This window comes from Salvelinus alpinus, chromosome 3 (genome assembly GCF_045679555.1).
Source record: "Salvelinus alpinus chromosome 3, SLU_Salpinus.1, whole genome shotgun sequence".
Classification (NCBI taxonomy): domain Eukaryota; kingdom Metazoa; phylum Chordata; class Actinopteri; order Salmoniformes; family Salmonidae; genus Salvelinus; species Salvelinus alpinus.
The window spans coordinates 48,254,278-48,267,592 of NC_092088.1; the positions used below are offsets into that span (position 1 = coordinate 48,254,278).

The window sequence follows — 13,315 nt, forward strand, 5'->3', positions numbered from 1 at the left end:
TTATGTTTCTTTTTGCAGAAGATGGAGAGGAGATGGATGCTGGAGAGTGAGTGAGGGAGCCCTGGTGAGCCCTGGATGGAGGGATCTGCAGGAGGAGAGGAAAGAGGGATGTGAGTTGGGAAAGTAATGTGAAGAGAGACTGTGAGGGGGGTTAGGAAAGTAGAGACAGAGAAAAGAGAGAGAGAGCAGGGGGAAATTGAGGAATTTAAACAGTGTGTGTTATCTTAAGTGTTTTATTTATGTTAAACAGTTCCGGGAGAGGCTTGAATTCCTGCTGAAAGGGGGCATGCTGTCTCTGTAGTGTAGCGTAGATGACTGAGATTTCTTTGATCACCTTGGTAACCCTCTCCCAATATGACTGCTGCTGGTGAATTGTTGCTGATCTCAGATCAGAATTTGGCTGGTCTGACTGTATAGTTTATTGTCTACTGCTTGGAGGTCAGTTCATTAGCACTCAGTCTGTCCTCAAGCACAAGGGGATAGAGAGATGTGTGAATATTAGCAGGTGTTAGTTTCTGGGATTGGTAGAAGAAAATGCTTCCCATTGTTGTGTTTGTGGTCCATTTTCAGATTAACAAAATCATATCATTCGTTATCATGTATTATCAGTGAGCTACCTAAAAACGTTGAAAGTTGTACTTTTATTTAAATTTTAATCTACAATTAACATTTTCTGAATTATTTGTCACTTGCTTTAGTTAATTCTATAATACATTTTATTGGCATCTAATCTTGAATAAGGGACATGTTGCAGTGAGGCGAGAGTTGCAGTTGCACATGCCGACCAAAAGAGGGCAACATGATGTCAGAATTCCTGTTCTGGGTCCTCAATGGGATTGTAGGTGTCAGGTTAAACGTGTAAGTAACAATAATTTACATTTACGCTTGGAACGGTTTCCCCCGCGCTGTCAGTCTGCAGTTCAAAGCGCCTTCCATCCTCCTGGCAACAAAGCATTGCATTGTCACATGGCGGAGATAGCAAGCTTGGGATGAAGTTCTTCACAGTCCAGGTGTCATTATGAAAGACCTTGCCTTGCCGTGGAAGCGAATCAAAACAAAGGGGAAATTAAATGTGCTACTCTCTTCCTCCTGAAACCATCGCGGCTGCCTGGCTGGGCCTCAGCCAAGGACGTCTGGATGTGAAAGGAACCACCTTATATTGCCTCGCTTTTATTTATCTTCTAGTCTGAGTTTCAGGTTTTGTGATGTTCATATTTAAGATGTGTCATTATCTTTACAATTGTTGTTCATGGAAGCTCTGAGAAATTGGAGAAATCTCCAAGTCTTCTCCAAAATGTCTGCTTTTACAAAACACAACACATTCAGATTAGAGCAGTCCAGTTGATGTGATCTTTGATTGGTACAGTTGTGGTCTGATTGCTAAAGAATGTTAGGATATAATGGTGAGAATAGTGTTATTGATGTCCATCAACACGCCCCCTTAGTGAAATTGTTTTTCGCAGTCCATTCTTCTGAGGGGACCACCATCCTCATCTCCACTACTAACCCTCTATATCATGAAACCTCTTACCCTAGTGGTTAGAGTGTTGGACCAGTAACCAAAAGGTTGCTGGATCGAATCCTCGAGCTGACAAGGTAAAAATCTGTTGTTCTACCCCTGAGCAAGGAAGTAAACCCACTGTTCCCTGGGCGCCGTGGATGTCGATTAAGGCAGCCCCCCGCACCTCTCTGATTCAGAGGGGTTGTGTTAAATGTGGAAGACATATTTCAGTTGAATGCATTCAGTTGTACAACTGACTAGGTATCCCCCTTTCCCTTCTTCCCCCCTCCTTGGGGGAGAGTGATAGCCCTCTTTGTCACAGTGCTCTGCCTTTGTTCCCTGCCAGGGGCTGCCTGCTGGAAACACGGTGGCAGGGTCAGTGGTAGTTCAATATCTGGCCAGAAGAGGGCAAGGTGCCCTGGCATTGGGAGGTACTGTAGTTCAAGAGAGAAATGGTACAGTATGGCATTTTACAAACCACAGGCATGTCCTGACTAGAACATGCAAAGAAAATATCAGGCAACATGTACAATATATATATTTTTTTAATTACGTTCCTTATTATGGTTATAATTATGATTATTATGATTATTAAAGGTATTAGGAAGCAGTAAGTCAATATATCTAATCAGTATTATTACTTATACTAAATGTTATTACTACTACTGATAATATACAGTGCTACTAATTACAAACTAATAGAAAGATAACTACTGTATTACCACAGACAATAAACTAATACTGGCACCAGTGGAAATACATAACAGTACTGCACATGTAGAACAATTCAATTACGTTGGTCATGCTGTACAATTAGAATTTCCTGTTACGGAATTTAATTGTAAATTACTTGCATGTTTGATGGGACATTTGCAAGTATGCAGGGATCATTTCATTTGTCTCTCAATGCATTCTCTCCAGGATCATGAAGGTACTGTAGAACTAAAAAGATTTATCACTCCTATCAAACTGTGCTCAAATGATATATATTGAAAACTATTTAGCCTACTGTATTGAAAAACAACTATGGATTGCACATAAAAATTGATTGGAAAAAGGATGTCAAATCTGCCAATATAGTGTATTAGCCTTAAAAACTTATTCAGGATCGGTGGGTCCCCTGCGGGACGGTTGAGCTAACGTAGGCTAATGCGGTTAGCATGAGGTTGTAAGTAACAAGAACATTTCCCAGGATATAGACATATCTGATAATGGCAGAAAGCTTCAATTCTTGTTAATCTAACTGCACTGTCCAATTTACAGTAGCTATTACAGTGAAAGAATACCATGCTATTGTTTGAGGAGAGTGCATAGTTTTGAACATGAAACGTTATTAATAAACCAATTAGGCACATTTGGGCAGTCTTGATACAACATTTTGAACAGAAATCCAATGGTTCATTGGATCAGTCTGAAACTCTGCACATACACTGCTGCCATTTAGCGGCCAAAATCTAAATTGTACCTGGGCTGGACTAATACATTATGGCCTTTCTCTTGCATTTGAAAGATGATGGTACAAAAAAATACAGAAAAACGGTTGGTTTTTTCTTTGTATTATCTTTTACCAGATCTATTGTGTTATATTCTCTTAGATTACTTTCACATTTCCACAAACGTCAAAGTGTTTCCTTTCAAATAGTACCAAGAAAATGCATATCCTTGCTTCAGGGCCTGAGCTACAGGCAGTTAGATTTGGGTATGTCATTTTATGCGAAAATTTAGGGGGCCTTTGTCAAAATATTTTTACTGAAATGTTTCTGATTGTCAATATATCCTTTTGCTTTCTGACACACATTTATGTGGCAAGCTCATTTTCACCAATGTGTGTTTAGAAACAACACAAGCAATACCAGGTGCATTTAGACACCATGTTTCCATTCTGTAAAACAAACTCTTTGTACTGTCAACCAACCCTCAAAACTAACTCATTACAAATATATCTCCTGTTTCCCTCTTTGTCTTTGGTCTCATCTGGGCTAATGTGGAATGCATATTCAGAGCCGAAAGAGTTTTGCTGAAGTATACATTTTGTTTTCTTCTCAAACACCAAACAGCCAAAAAGCAGCTTGGTTTTTGTCTAACATTTAGCTAATTGATTATCACATGCCTCTGCCTTATCAGCAAACTGTTATTTTGTAAATTAATATGCAGGCTCGATCTGCCTTTGTAGTACATTATTTGTTGACAAAATATGCAGACAGAGAGGAACACAAGTAGGTTTTCTGTTGCAGTGTCTAATTACATTTGCTCGCACCTATACAAAGACGGGAGTATTTATAGCTGAAATGTATTCACACTCCCCCGGTGAAATTGCATGCCAGGCATCTGTTTATGAAGTGACTCTTTAACTCCCAACATTCTGGAACGCTCTACAACGACCAGGGAGAATGAAGGCATAATCGCTCCTGTCTTTCTGATCCGCCAACTGATCTTTATGTGATCACTTTGACTTGTTTATTTGGTTTCTGCAGGATTTCTTATCGCTTCCACCATATTTCGAGGAGAAATAGATTGTGAGGAAGGGATAGAGGGAGATGGACGGGAAAATGGAAGAGAATGAAAGGTCATCAGAAAATGAAGGATGGAGAGAGGGGGAAAAGACAGAGGGAGAGAGAGATCATTTATCTGCTACACCTCTATGTAGATTCGTTTGGAGTTGCAGTACACTTGCCTTTTAACATAGCATACAGACAGACAGGCAGACAGACAGTCAGTGACTAACACTCAGCAGCAGCAGTACCTCACTGCGCACAGATAGTCTGATGTGTCTAATCGGCCCTGGCAGAACATTCTCTGCTTAATTTTAGGCATAATGACGGTGAGGGGGAAATGATACTTTAAAGTGCAGGGGAGAAAGAAGGGAAGGAGAATAAGAGAAAAAAGCTGTGGAAGGTGATTAGTTGTTCTGGCAGTGGAGGAGGCTGGAACACTAATCCGTGCTTTGGTTGGAGACATTTTCGCGCAGTAGGTCCCTCTTTCCGCCCCCTCTCAATTTTAAGCCCCGTGTCAAGCTCAAGCTCCTCTCCAGCGCTCGCTGCTCTCATTTCCTCTGCCTTCTGGCGAGCCCAGCTATTTATAAGAAATAATTTTTCTTCCTCTCTTTTATTTAATTCTTTCCCAGCGTGTTTGATTTTCTGCCCTGCTTAGGAAGGTGCCCAGATGAGTGGCAGGTGGCCAGAGGTTCTCACTCCTCCTCCTTCTCCTCCTCTTCCTCTCCTCGCATGTCTTTTTCACTCCCAGAATTCTCAGCTGAGACGTGGCCTAGCTGCCTGACACTACCTGAGGAGATGTGTAAGCACACACACACACACACACACACACATGCACACGCACTCTCTCACACACACACACAGTACAAAATGTGTCAATGGCAAAGGTGTTATTTCTACCAGAAATATGTAGACTTATTTAAACAATTTAGCATAACAAGTGTAGCAATGTGTTTGTGCATTGGCACCATGCCCAGACAATAAGCCTTAGATTTTGTATGATGGCATAATTTATCCAGTGCATTATTTGATTGTTTTGGCTGGTTGGTTTAATTGATCGCAGAACCATTTTTTTTATCCATCAGCATCAGCATTCTATCTCATTTTAAAGCAGACCTACAGTTATTTGGATTCTAAGTCACTTTATATCATTGCTTTGTAAACATATTCCTATTGCAGTACAATAAGGCTTTGTCTGTGTTTTAAGTACTGCCGTGTGTACAGTTGCTCTTTTCTACACACTCTGGTCCATTGTTGAGCTGAGTTCAGCAGTAGGCCTCAGATCAGAGGAGGGTATTTAAAAATGCAATCGCCCAAAAACAAAAAAATAGATTTCCTATTCTCCCCCGATGCACCCGCACTAGACGTGTCTTCAAGCATATGTTTCAAGTCCTTTGTAGTGGGAGACATATGTTGGGCTTATATTCATACGCTACACAAAATGTGTTCCTCTTTGGCCCTTAGACGGCTTATACAGTTTATTATCATCCAAAAGGCCATGATTGGTTTGTCTTTTGACCCTTCTGACTTGTGTGCAGTGAAACATACTTTCTTCTTCTTCTTGGCATGATCTTTCTAATTCATATTTACAGAGGCTTAAATATCATAACCCCCTAAAATGCTAACCTCCCTTATTATTGTAATGGGGAGAGGTTAGCATGTCTTGGGGCTATGATGTTTGTGTATCTCTAACTTTCACACTCATCATTATTCACGATTATTCACGATTCATTCAGGACTATCCGGAATCAGGGTAGCATCTACATTCATGTAAAAGTGTTTAGAAACATATTCTATTCTTATTTACAATAAAAATAACTCCAAATTGACACAATACATTATTTACCATTCATTCCTAATAAAATGTGATTTTCACCCTCCAAAATGACCTGTGAAATTGTCTAAGTTTACCCAGCAAATTATATTTTTCTGGAAAATGATATTCATGCACAAATTTCCCCCCCACAAAACATTGATTTGGAATAGAGTATTAAAATTAATAGGAAATCCATTTTCAAAGGCCTTTGGTTTGACAAGGGTATTAATGTTGTATGTGATTTGTTAGACAACACTGGAGAGTTTTTGCCGTTTGATGAGTTCGTTGGTAAATTTCAGGTTAATATTACTCAGAGAGAATATATGACGGTTTGCAAAGCAATTCCACATCCGTTACTTGGACTTATTAAGAACACTTTGTTATATTATGAGGTTGTTCCTACTTTTCGAAGTTTACAAATTACTGACTCAAATCTTTTGGATAAAAAAATTGAACAATACGGGGATACGATCGGCAGTTAATGAAGTAATTAAGGGTGATTGTAATTCAATATATTGCTATGGAAGTGACCAACCCATGCAATGGCCAAAAACGACTATCGTTTACCTTAATTGTAGAGTTATCCCAAAAGTTGAAGAAACAATTTTTTAAATATTTTCTTCCATCTACCCTGTTAAGGATTTCTTGCACAAATGATTCAATTTTGACAAAATGCCTTGTGTTTTTTGTTCCTCTGATTCATAATCTATAGAGCATTTATTTTTTTCATACCGACATTCTAGTAATTTATGGATTGAAATTCATGAATGGTTGTGTATACAATCTCCATAAAAATAAAAAAAATAAAAAAAATAAAAAAATAAATAATAAATAATACAAATATTTTTAAAAACATATATATTTACCATACATTTTTAATAGGTACAAAATAATCTGACAACAACCAAAACAAACAGCACGTGCATTCAACAAGTTTGTAGTGTCACAAGCTTGGAATAATCATTGCGTGGTTGGAATTTTGGACCAAATACTTCAATAGACACATGAGTGAATTTGCATCGCTAAACTTTTGGTCCCCCACAATGGGGGAACTATGTACAAAAAGTGCTGTAATTTCTAAATGGTTCACCAGATATGGATGAAAATATCCTCAAAGCTGACAGTATGCACTTTAACCTCATTGCTATTGTATCATTTCAAATCCAAAGTGCTGGAGTACGGAGTCAAAACAACAAACAAATTGTCACTGTCTTAATACTTTTCAAACGCACTGTAAATGACCCAAACACATAGAATGTAGTACATTTAACATATTATTTACTTACATTTAGATCTCATTAAATGTATGAACAGCAAAATAAATCAAGTAAATCTAGTGTAGTGATGAATATTTGACTTATATGAAATGCATCAACTGGTGAAATACTTGAAGTTGAAAAAAGAGGTACAAGTTACATGATTTTGAATGATTGTTTGCAATATTTCTTTCTCAATCTCTCAGTTTAAATGTTTCTCCGTCTTCCCTCCTCAACAGCCAGTAAAATACATTTCCCTGACCTTTGCATTGTCTGAGCACCAGGGGTCAAATTCCAGTGTCCATTACGCTGCCATTTAATTTCATTATAAAATATGCTCAACAGAATAACGAGAGCTTGGGGAATTCACCTATAGATTTGAATCTTGTGGCCGAAAAAAAGGAAAAAAATGGTTACCTGGTCAGAGGGAGACTGAACCGGGAAACGATTGAACTTTAAGTCCTACTTTTCTCTTCTCTAAAGTTAAGGAACTCACTCAAGCTGATGACCCAGGGAGCTGAAAGTGGAACAGACATGAACAGAAAGTAGGATCTGGATGGTGGATAGCATTTCTTATAGGGGGATGATAGGGGAACATCCACAAGGTAACAGCACCAGGTGTGTGTGTCCTATACGTAAACAGACATGTAAGGATGCTAATTGTGCCACTTAGGGCCCCAGACTGTGTGCGTTTACCTGGAAATAACATTCAGAGGCATAAACCCCCGTACACAACAGCTGCCACTTTACAGGTGTCAGGCTTTTTCAACTTCTCTGTCTATCTGATGAAAGCTATTAGGGTACAACCACTATACATTCATTCAGATATGGGCAGTAACTACACTGCCAACATTGTTCAAAGGCCTTAACCATAACGACCCATTAGACTCTGTCAGAATGTCAGTTCTGATACTGTAATGTACTGTGAATCGGTGTCCAATACTATGTGATGGATGCCCCACTTAGTTCTTTCTCCAAAACTGCAAACTGTCCCTTTTTTAAGAAACTTTGCAAAAGCATGGTCTTTCTTAATCCCCTCACCTTTGTCCAGTTGGTAAAGGTGCCGAGTGAATAATGTGCCTTGCTTCCACTAAAAGTAGTCATCTGATCCATGTTTCTCGGGACGTGATCTCTTAAAGCCGCTGCCACCGGTGTCCTTGCCAGCCTCTGTCTCCATCAATCGCCCGGCTATGGGTGGAACAGAGGAAGAGGGGGGCGATAAATGGACTGAAAACTTTTAGAGGTGTGAGCTGTGTCGGCGGCCGGCTGGGGCGAGGGGGAAGAGTTGCTCTGTCTTCTCTAATGGGAGTGGGGCACTGATAGATATTGATAGAGATTTTAATGAATGTTCGGGAGGGATGGCACCTTAAGCACTCCTCTGGTAATGCAGTGTGACAGTGTATTTGTACTAATAACCCCTAAAAGTGGTGATAAAAAACTGTGGGCTCCTACTGGAGCTGTGATGGATGTGGTGGGAGTAATTAAACTCCATTAGGCTGGGGGTTCACTTACCCTGGGACGAGTGTGTGTGTGTGTGTGTCTGTCTGGGCCGGACATTCAGGCAGCCGGGAGGTGGACGGATGCATTAAAGCAGCATTATTCCCAGCCAGGCCATCCCAGGGAAAAGGGCACGAATGTGTGTGTAAGTCTGTGTGTGAAGGACTCATGAGTGCAATTTGTCTCTATGACCTATCAGATATTTGGCTCTTTTGTACTCCCATGTTTCATCGCTGATCCCAAAATAATGTGTTTACGTGTGTGTGTGTGTGCGCTTGATAGTGTCCGTGTGTACAGTATACATGCCGAAGGTTGCAGAGGAGGCATCTTCACACATACAATAGGGTTTTTGTGTTGACAAGTATGTACATTTCAGTCTGTTTTCACCATGCTGAATGTCCCCCTGTTGGACCACTGCAGTGTTTAAATGCCAGGAGAGAAGCCCCGGGCTATACTTTCTACCACACTCACTGGGAATACACTGCACCACCATGTTTTACTCTCTTTCCTCTTCACCCTCTCTCTCTCTCGCTCTCTCTCTCTCTCTCGTACGCACACACATCTCAGGCGCTGGTCACAGCAGCATTGCATCCCCCTCCCCTGCTGTTTTAGTGAGCGTTGATTCCAGAGGACTGGCATCATGGCTGGCACCCAGGCCTGGGCTCTGGCCTCTGCAAATGGCTGCGGTAATGACCCTCCTGGGAGGGCCCTGGTTGGACGGCTGAGCGAACGTGTCCAGGTGCAGCAACATAAGCATTTCATTAAATATTAAGCCACCATTTGCAAGCTCCTAGCAGCTCTAGTGGTGAGAAAAAAATGCCTTTTTGGCATTGGTCCAAAAAGTGACTAAATGTATGTGAGATATTTATTTTAATTTTTTTTCCAGACTCTCTCTCTCTCTCTCTAAATCACACTTTGCATTTACTTGACCTTTCTTCTGCTAATTAGTTGCCTTGATGAAAAGCATTGTAGGGAATATATTTGGGGCAATGCGGCTCTCATCTCCCTGTGTGTGACGGTGATGGCTCGCAAATGTGCTGATGATTTATTCAGGGGAGCCTTTTTCTTCTGATTCCAAAATACACAAACCGTAAAGCACTCCCCCGCCATAACCCCACTACTCAAAACAGGGGGAAAGGACAGAGTTCTGTGTGGTTTGGGACACATTGGCATTGCAATGTGCCTATACACATCTGAGAGGTCTCTCTATTCCTGTATTGAAATGCACAGTTCTGACGCATGCACATACATCGATGGATTTGATTGGTGATGTTGATTTTATTAATGCAATACTAAATGTTCATCTAAAATCCATGTTGTTTTACTCTACTCGGAGTGAGTAATGTGTGACTGAATAAATGAGGGAGTGAGTAATGAATGACTGAATGAATGAGGGAGCCTGGATAGAGAGTGGATAAATAATTAGTCTTGAAAGCCCGACCCTAGGCAACAGCCGTGACTAGGGTCTGGTTTGAATGATGGACTCTTTAAGCAACTTCAATAAGGAAAAGACAACTCTCCCAACAAATCACGAGGCAGACATGCCAGGACATTGTGATTCTAAAACAAAGTTTGCAGGCAAAACCTTTGCAGTGGATTTAGGGAAGGTAGTTGATGCAAACTATCCACTTGTGAAACACACTCATTAAAAATAACCTCTGTGATCTCCATCTTGCTAGCTACTATTCTTTTTTTCAAGCGGATAAGGTTGTGATGTAGGCCGTGATGTAGTTCCTCGATGCAGTGGTGATTTCAAAAAATAATTGTGGGATGCATGCCTGCAAAGCCACTACACAACACAACACCAAACAATACATTAATTGCACTATGACGGTGACAAACGGTGCCTACAAACTGTTAGGGCCTACATAAAGCTGTCCCAACAGCAGAGTCCCAACAGCAGTCCCAACACCTTGCCACTGCTACACCTGGCTATCAGCTGAGGCTTGTTTGGCAGCGAAACAGTTCATTCAGCCTCATTTACTGGCTTTTAACAGCTGATATGGCTGACTTGCTTAAAGAAATATGGTTTCTACTGACAATTGAGATGTACAAACTATAGCATAAGGGGACGACAAGCGGATAAGGGGAAATCCGTAATTCTGATCATAACATTAATGAGCGAGCTAGGACGGACGTAGTCAATATAACTATTTGTTCAGCACTATTGAAATGTACAGCAACAGAATTCAGAACATGGGTCGTTCTTACAGTGTTCTCCCTGTACACCAAGTCAGAACCGTATGATAAATAAAGGGGGCATATTAGCAGAGAATGAAAGCTCTTACAATATTCGATCATTACATTTCTCAAAAACAAGTTATAGGCTACATGTGCACCACCAAGTCAGAACAGTAGGCGAAATGAAGAGGTGAAAATAGACCAAATTATTAGGGTGAGACACATGGGCTACTAACAGCTTACTACACAAAGTACAATTCAAATTACTTTCTTAGCTACAGTATACATATCTCCCTGGCATATCAGATCATTTATGCAGCAGTATAGAATACAGTTTTGAACAACCTTGTTGTGCTGTGCTCACTTGAACAGGAAGGTCCAACAAAACACCATTCAACAAAATGCTTACTTGCAGGTTCCTTCTAGACAATGCAACAATAAGAAATTATAAAATATAAGAATATGAACATAAAGTAAATGTAGAATGGAATAAACATTATACAATAAGTATAATACAGTTAGGCACAATTTATAGTCCAATATTTACACGTGGTTGGGGATGGGGGATTGGGGGCCTGTGTGTGTGTGTGTGTGTGTGTGTGTGTGTGTGTGTGTGTGTGTGTGTGTGTGTGTGTGTGTGTGTGTGTGTGTGTGTGTGTGTGTGTGTGTGTGTGTGTGTGTGTGTGTGTGTGTGTGTGTGTAAACAGCTGGATGTTACTCAGGCCCTTAGCTGATGGCAACTCTTGGGACTGTGTTGACGCGTGCCTTCAGGTGCATACTGCTCTCCATTTCACGCACAACAGAGTTACCTCAGACACACACATGGCCAAGGAGAACAGGTGTGTGTGTGTGTGTGTTTGCCTGTGTGTGCGAATCACTACAAGGACTTTCTGTGTGCGTATCTTCAGTGTTTCAAAGCCTTCAGTCATGTTGATGCAAATGGAACACCAACTCCAGTGGATTACGGGCTGTTCAGGCATTATACCCTATGAAAATGATGCACTATCTTTTGCAGGCAAAGAATGGGCTCCAAATTTGCATCGCCAAATTCATGAAAACGTATTTGACTTCCAAGAAGCATGAATCCGAAAAGTTACAAACATTAACTACAACTCCCACCACGTGTATATGACTATCTTTCGACAGTTTGCCGGTCTACATGCTAACAATTCTGCAGGAGATTTAATTCAAATGAGACTTTTCAAACTTTCTGCAATGTGTCTTACTTCTTGAGTGTCAAATATTTTATAAAAGGCATCAGGTATGAATGAATCCAATTTTATATATATACAGTGGTTTGCGAAAGTATTCACCCTCTTGGCATTTTTACAAATTTGTTGCCTTACAACCTGGAATTATTTTTATTTTTTTAGGGGTTTGTATCATTTGATTTACACAACATGCCTACCACTTTGAAGATGCAAAATATTTTTTATTGTGACACAAACAAGAAATACGACTATAAAACAGAAAACTTGAGCGTAAATAACTATTCACCCCCCCCAAAGTCAATACTTTGTAGAGCAATTACAGCTGCAAGTCTCTTGGGGTATGTCTCTATAAGCTTGGCACATCTAGCCACTGAGATTTTTGCCCATTCTTCAAGGCAAAACTGCTCCAGCTCCTTCAAGTTGGATGGGTTCCGCTGGTGTACAGCAATCTTTAAGTTACACCACAGATTCTCAATTGGATTGAGGTCTTGGCATTGACTAGGCCATTCCAAGACATGTGAATGTTTCCCCTTAAACCACTCGAGTGTTGCTTTAGCAGTATGCTTAGGGTCATTGTCCTGCTGATAGGTGATCCTCCGTCCCAGTCTGAAATGATGAATACTTTTTGCGAGACACAGTATACACTACCGGTCAAAAGTTTGATAACATCTTCTCTTCAAGGGTTTTTCTTTGCTTTTACTATTTTCTCCATTGTAGAATAATAGTGAAGATGTCAAAACTATAAAATAACAGATATGGAATCATGTATTAACCAAAAAAGTGTTCAACAAATCTAAATATATTTTATATTTGAGATTCTTCAAAGTAGCTACCCTTTGCCTTGATGACAGCTTTGCACAGAGCTGGTGTAACTGATGGTCAATACCTTGACCACCTGGGAAAACCGGCCAAGACATGGGCCCTGGGCAAGCCGGTTGGGGCGTGGAAGCCCAACTAACCGGCAGGAGCGTGGGAGCCTGGCGAGCCGGCTGAGACATGGAAGCCCGACGATCTGGCTGAGGTAAGACGCCTGTCGATCCCACTGCAGCGAGGAAGCCCGATGATCCGGTGGAGTGTGACGTGGGGTGGAAACCAACCGAGGCAAGGAAACCTCTCGAGCCAGCAAGGGCGTGGAAGCCCAATGGGCTGGCTTAGGCACCCCCGGTTCAATCGGCGGCGGAATCCACCCCGACGTCACCAACAAAACAAAAAACTCCTGAACTCGCTGGGCGAACAAGAACTGACGATCTGGCTGAGGCCCGACGTAGGATGGGAGCCATCCGAGCCAACCGGGGCAAGGAAACCTCTCGAGCCAGCCATTGCGTGGAAGTCCGACGAGCTGGCTTGGCACCCCCGGTTCC

At 41.1% G+C, this 13,315-nt stretch overlaps 1 long non-coding RNA gene across 1 annotated transcript in view; it reads left to right on the top strand.

Annotated features, from left to right (window-relative positions):
* Positions 1–13,315, top strand: part of LOC139570864 (uncharacterized) — a 284,440-nt gene that overhangs the window by 7,705 nt on the left and 263,420 nt on the right. The window contains exon 2 of the long non-coding RNA XR_011674177.1: positions 19–110. This is a non-coding gene — a long non-coding RNA (uncharacterized lncRNA). The remainder of the gene's footprint in view (positions 1–18; positions 111–13,315) is intronic.